General features: G+C 45.1%; 1 long non-coding RNA gene across 1 annotated transcript; it reads left to right on the top strand.

Moving 5' to 3' along the window:
• Positions 1-5,028: 5,028 nt before the first annotated feature.
• On the top strand, positions 5,029-6,791 carry LOC144144751 (uncharacterized). Its single transcript, XR_013317329.1, has 2 exons — positions 5,029-5,455; positions 6,532-6,791. It is a non-coding gene; the product is annotated as an uncharacterized LOC144144751 (long non-coding RNA).
• The last annotated feature ends 281 nt before the right edge of the window (positions 6,792-7,072 follow it).

The following is a 7,072-nucleotide window of genomic DNA, read 5'->3' as shown; positions in this document are numbered from 1 at the left end:
TCATCTCCATTATTTGAGCGTTCCACGTTGTCGCACGAACCTATATTTTTATTACTTTTTGCTAAAACACCTAATGAATGGAACCACCTGTTGACCTCAATTGCTGCTAACATGCCCTATCCATCTGTATTTGGAACTGCTCTTGGAAATGCTTTTGTTAATCCGCATCTTTTGTTTCTTAATTTCCTATTTTCGATAACCTTTGTTGTGTACATGTTCTGTATTTTATTCCACTCCTACCTCTAACATCTTAGGGCCTTGAAGATCCAATAAATGAATTTAAGTGAAATGAAACTTCAGTCTGTCCAAGACTTTTCATCGTGGTCTGAAATGGCTAACTTAAAGAACAAGCATCAGCGCACACAGGGGGGATGCTGCTGTCATTTTTAACTCATTTTTGCGCATTTGTCTAGCCTGCCATGTGACAGGGGGATAACGTGTCAACCAAACCACGCTTGCACCTGACTGTCCAAGGAGAGTTGGCCTGTTGCACCATCACAAGCCGTCGCAAGTAGGCTAGCTGTTCTCGTAATGCAGTTACCTTCGCTTAGGATGACTTATTTGAGCAGGTGTTTTTCTTTGTTTGTTTATATATAATGGACGAGGAATCGCGCTTTTCTCCTCTGCATGTTGCGAAAATTGCTTCAAGCAAGGAGTAGTTTCCGTTTTACTGTGCAGTCACCTTCCGCAAGAACAGCAGTCACTCGGGCCGTCGCCGCAGCCTTCCAGAAGATCCTCTGCTTGCCTCCATTGTTCCACCATCGGTTGCACTAGCAGCTGCCGGTGTGCAGTGTATAAAATAAAAAAAAAACAGAAAAACATGAAACCAGTGGAAAAGCAATTCGAGTATAGGAGAAACGCAGGTAAATGATACAGACGCAGACAGTCCAATTCCAGCCTTGTTCTTAATCAACTTTGACCATCGATGTCATTGTTATCAACACAGGATCGTTCAATGCACTAAATAGGCCTTCGTCATTGCAGTCTTTGTCACTTAGCAAGCTGCGGCAACGTTGTCGTGCTTGTAGAAATGCGCAGACTCCAGAATTAGGGGGAGGGGCAATACCACTGACCAGCAGGGGGTGTGTCACTATCCATGTCGGCGCTCATTCAGTTCATTGCGCCCCAGCCGTCTGATCTTGGTGCAGCGAAGACCTCCCCACCCACGCGTGTGCCGTTGCCTGCATGTTAGGACAGGCAGATTGCCGGGCGGTATGCAAGACATGTCAGTCTCAAAGAACTAGCCTGAGCAGTGGTCGGCCACAATCTATCAAAAGCAATGCTATTGTAGATCGGGCCTTTTAGTCCGTCTGTTGTGGGTCGTGCGTCACGCAGGGGTAGGAGCAGGTTCCCACACACACCGATACAAGGAGCAGTGGTCTTGTAGGGACGGGTTCCTCTCCCCCCCCCCCCCACCCCGCTACGGGAGGGAGGGGGAGGGAGCCCCCCACCGGTGATGTTTAGCTGCCGATTCCTTTGCGCGTACCGTAGAATTTGCGTGGTGACGGCTCTGCCGTTCTCAGGCGAGAACACGTTGACGTTCGAGCCGGCAGCTATTCGGCAGATTTCACACTGGCTGGGACTGGGTTTATTTTGGTGGCGTTACCTATGGTCATGTGTCTACTTGAGCAGTTTTATGTTTTGAGTATTTTCTCTCGTGGGCGAATTCTTTTAGAACTCGGTGAAGTGACATTTCGTTTTCATAGCTCTTTTCAGTAGTGGCGCGGGCATTTTTTGTTGCAGTATCGTTACAGCGAACGTGTACTCTTACATTATTTAAGAGTATTTCGCAGTTCATTAGATCTGGCCATTCGCATTTTTTAATACTACTTGGCATTTTGTTTTGGCTTTGGCTTTTGCAGTTTCATAGCAAATTCCTTCTGGAACTGCAGGACCTTCTTTCTGCCACGCCCCTCCTTGCAGTAAAGTTCTGAATTATGTGAGCATAGCTTAACCTATACAATATCAGAAAGTTTTGCATCATTTATTGCAAAACATATTGAAGGAATATCCGTTTCCCGCGTCCTAAAATACGTGGAAAGTGAAAAGTTTGTAGCACTGAGGCTACAGATGTCAGAAATTGCTTGTAAGGAGAAGCGTCTGACCTTCCGGTACGGTTTGAATTGTTTCGTCACGTTGGAAAGGCCTTATGCTTTTGTGTTTCTCCGGTGCTCTCAGACGTTGACACGGAGGCCTCAATTCTCGTGGCAGAATTCGCGGGGCAGGAGAACGTCACCGGTGCAGAGAATGTGGTTGTGCCGTTGCCAGACGAGCTCAAGGGCCATAGGTAAACCATTACTTTTTCTTCTTACAGTGCAGTGGCGAATAGTTGTAGGGATGTGAGAAGAGATTTCTGATTCTGAAGCAGATATGACGAGAATAACGATTTTGTTTGAATAATTTCTAAACAAATCGAACATTTAGCGACTTTGGATAAAGAATCAGGATTGTAACCTCTGAGGTGTGCTACTGAAGCCTGTTTAAAAGACTGAAATTTTCCTTGCACAAACCAAATGCAAAGAAGCTAGCTATCCCGCTGCTTTTGGCTTTATTGATAAAACAATTTATACGCCTATTTCGTGACCTCAGCCACAAGTGCTTCAGTATATTAGTATAATCAAGATATGACTATTCTTTGACAAGTTATATGATTAACACAGTTTGCTTATGAAAAATAAATGTAAATGTCAGTTCTTTGAACTTTTGTGCCAGCTGTAAAAAAAAAGCTATGAGTACGGCGCAACGCAAGGCATTAAAGACCGGTCTGGTTTACAATCCGCCTCGGACATTCTCTCGCGGCGGGTTATCATCCCCCCGCTCCAACCACATGCTCGCGGATCCGTATTCTTGCGCTGCCGAAGCCTGAATTGTAGCTCTAAAAACACACTTGCACCGTACGCATAACAGTCTTGAAATACCCAGTTTATAAGGAGCATATTTCATCCATGATATAAGCTATAACAGGGAATGAGAACAAAATCAATGCACGTGCTTATAATCAACATGCACGATACGCAACCTAACATCGCCACTGAGCAGCGTTGAAGGGCTTCTGGTTAAAGCTTCATTGTAGTTTCTAGGACTACGAAGCTTGCAAGATCACCATCTTTCCTATGCCCGATATAGAAATAAAAGGAACATTGCAGGTAAACATCCACTTAGCGGGTCATTTAATTAGGAAAACCTTGAGCTACATAATGGCGCAGCTGGGCTTTCTTATCTAGATAGTGTTGGCGAGGACAGCTTGGGCGAGACCACATTGACAGAATGCGCAAAAAGAAGATTTCGCTAAGTACCTAGGAGATGTAAGAAATGCCTAGAAGAGCACTCCACAAAACCACTTTCCTCTTGCCGCTTAGCCGCACATTCACGTTGCACTGTAAAAAAGCCTGTTTTTGCTAGCAAGAAAGCCATTGCACGTGCACTAGTCAATCGCAGAAGCTCAGTGCGACATAGCGAGTGCTCAACTAGTTCTAACTCGTTTTAAAGAATATATTTTTCATGTCACTAGTGAACAATTTATTTTTGGCAGGAAATATATCACCGCGTGTACTAGTTTATTGACAGAATAGCCAATTCGCTATTCGGAGTTTTTTCATACTTCGAAAATATTAAGAATTTTTGAATAGTGCAAGTCAATTCGAACCCCAATCAAATGTCTACTTATTTGCATTTGTATCAGCACAATTTTAATCTTAGTAATTTCTTTTCCTTCAGCCATTGGGATTATTTCCGGTGAGCCCTGTGCTAAATACAGTAATTTCTTCTACATATTCACAGAAACTGAGCCAATGCTCTATGTGGAGAAAGTCTGAACAATCTTATGCATTTGACTCTTTCTCATGCTTGGACTATTGAAGAATTTTAAGTATTCGGTCTAAACAAAGATCCGCATACTGCTGTACATGTCTGCTGTACATGTTGATAGATTGCCCTACTTGTCACAAATTCTCAATGTTAACACAAAGAAATTCAAATTCTAGTGCTTAGTGTAAATGTTCGTGGTAAAAAAATAGTGTGCTAACATCAAGCGTTGGATGTCTTTAGTATTCACGCGCCGCAAGGAATGATAGCGTGCGAAGTATTTATCCCGTTTTCAAGAAAGTGAAAGCAGCCGCTGCGACAGTGGGCTTTGATTTTAAATGCAGCTGCACTCGTGTCTGTGTGCACATGCACGTGAACAAAGTTATTAGGTCACGTGTACCGCATTCTGGTTGCTAGAGATATGTGAATATCAAAGTTTGGACTGCAGACCAAATATAAATAGTGAGAACTGTTTAAGAATGAAATCTAATATTTTCAGATGCAAGTACCTTTCCCTTATTGTGTATACAGCTTCAAAAATAAATACAAAAAGAACAACTTTAAGCAGTCGGCACACGACACATCTGGGTGCACATGAACTAGTGCTTGATATTATAATGGTACAAATGAGAGTTACAGCGAAGATGGCAAACTAACAGAAGTTTCTCAACATGTTCTGAATGAGAGCGGTATATTTGACCGGCCCCTCGCGTCATTATAGAGGGTCTACGCATGTTAGTGGCTGCTATTAGCTTAATGCAAGCCGTTGAATAACGATTCTTCTCTTCTGTGAAATTTACAAGCCAAAAAAGTTACCTGAATGGTACAAGTAGCGTATCACTTCAGTTAATAAGCACCATAGTTCATCATGCATTTTTTTGCGTCTTGCACGTGTTATGCTTCGTTGCTCGGCTTATGCGTAGTACAAGAAAGCCAACCCAAAAGAGGACTAGTGCAATGAAGCTTGAAAGTATTAATGTCGTGTGGCGGAGCTAAATTTGATTGCTTCGGATTGTGTGTCAATGAATCTTTATTGGGCAAAGGGGCGGCCAGCTTCGCTGCGATTGCAATACCAAACACTCGGTAAAGTATTCGATTATTCTAATGTAGGCACACCTATTCTTATCACTAGTGAGTGGCGGCCTTATTTTGTATCAGCCTCCTGACATAACGTAAATCCTGCTGCCAGACCCAATTGGCTAGTGAGCCGGGGACGGATACTAGGCCCCCTCCCGCCCCCTTTTTTCGACATTTCGCTTCTTGCAATTATTCTTCTCGCACTAAACTAGAAACCCTTGTAAATCATCCTGTTAATGACACCTTGAAACAAAGCTGTGTAATGTATGCACACACCTGTTCTCCGAGCCTTTTTCTTTTTAACTCATCGTGACGGCGTAGTAATTATAGTGTAAAGCTCGTTGTCTTGGGTGCAAGCAGCCGCGGTGCACATAGATGACGGCTTGACCTGTCACCCCGCCTCATGCAGCGTACAGGAGTACAGCCCGGCCTTTACGCACCTGCCCAAGAGCACGCACCTCGTGCCGTGCAGCCAAGGAGGGTGCCAGGATTCACTCTTGGTTTGAAGACTCGGGTTCAAGCCGTGCGGCGATGCGGGTGCACCACAGAAGGCTACCTTCGCCTGCGATACCCAGTTGGTGTCGCCTGCCCTTCTGCTCAGCACCATCTGTGCAAAAACCTTGCCTTGACATCTTCGTGTAATCGGTACTCCAAAAGGCTGACTACTGGGGTGCATCGGTTCGCAGTAGGGTAATCTAATAGGTGGATGACTCGGATCAGCCTTTAGCTTTGGTGAGACTGAATTTAGTATGCGGCCGGTCTCCGCTGTCGGCAGTTCGATTGTTTTTACTGTCTTCTTTAGTTGTTTACACTACCATTTGTGCTGACTCCTGCAGCGCTTGCGTTGTTGCTGAGTGTTCTCCTTCACTTTGTCCCACAGTAAGCGCCATCCTACCTCGTCGCAACTCAAGCACACCCGATCCTTTTGTAATACACTAAGCAGTGGTGCCACTATCGTTGTTGGCCCTGTTGCTCATGTACCACTCAATGCAAGTCTACGCGGCTTGCAAGATCTGCCGCAACTTGCCGTGGTGAATGCTCTTTATTGCACTGAAGCTGAGAACTCGTTGCGAGATTGGCTCTTTTCTCGTTTACTGAGCAAGGCAATGTAAGTCACGACCAATTTCTCGCAAATTCTATGTGCCTCCGAACCGGTTTCGAAGGCAATTTTAGGGTTTTTTTATAAAGTTGCAGACGCTACGTTGCAACTCGCAGTTTCAGCAAGGGCGAATTTGTAACTAGCGTCGCCACAACGTCTATAGAATACGCTTGCTGTGGCTTCCTTCGGCATTGCACACCTGGTAAATGTCAAATGTGTAAGCACTTTGAATTCCATTTTGCACTCAGACTATGATACGGCAGGCAATGCTGCAGTTATTTGTACCTTTTGTATTTTGTGCTGCCGCATGAGCAGTACTGTGGGGTAGCGCTTGAATACATGGATGGGACAAAGTTTTGTACACGCCTTTCATTTCCATTTTTCTCTCCAGTTAAGAGGGAAGCGTCGGAATGCTTGGTATGACTTATAAATGCCGTACATTACTTCAAAAATGACAACCCTCCTCTCCAGTGCACCGATCACCCCAACCTCTTCATACCCTTTTTTTTTTCATCTGGTAATCCTAAGCACCGTCCGTTGTTTGTCGGCAGGTGCCATGGCCCAGGGATTGAGCCTGCTACTTAACAAGGGCAGCCCAGGGGTGACAGAGTCCTCGCTGCTGTCCCCCCCTTGCGTATTCGACGTGGGCTTCATGGAGACCCCCCGCCCAACCACGTCATGAGTAAGAACACCTTGTCACCAGAGAAGCTGGCCGAGTCTCCAGGGAAGGTGGCCGGCTTTCGGGTCGACGATAACGGTCCACCCGAGGCAAAAACTTGACCCAGGCGGTCAGCTCTGAAGGTACGACCATCGGAGGGTGTGCTGAGCGGCTGCAGATTGAGCACTTGCACGAAGAGGACAAAACCTCGGAATCGCCTAAACTGTACTCGGGCACTTCTCAAAGTTGTCTGTGACACAAATGCAAGCGGAAAGTCGCTCGCCTGTTTTTGGACATTATTTTTCTGCTCTAATCTTTCTGTTGATCGCCAATCACCCTATTAATTTAGTGCTCTTCTCTGTGACAAATGTGATTGGTAAATTCCTGGACTTAAAGGTACCGTGCAGACATCGTGCACCTCTGTTTTATTAAAA

Source organism: Haemaphysalis longicornis, unplaced genomic scaffold, assembly GCF_048455015.1.
Source record: "Haemaphysalis longicornis isolate Haplotype H1 unplaced genomic scaffold, Haemaphysalis longicornis Haplotype H1 scaffold_7, whole genome shotgun sequence".
NCBI lineage: Eukaryota > Metazoa > Arthropoda > Arachnida > Ixodida > Ixodidae > Haemaphysalis > Haemaphysalis longicornis.
This window is presented reverse-complemented; position numbering and strand designations above follow the sequence as displayed.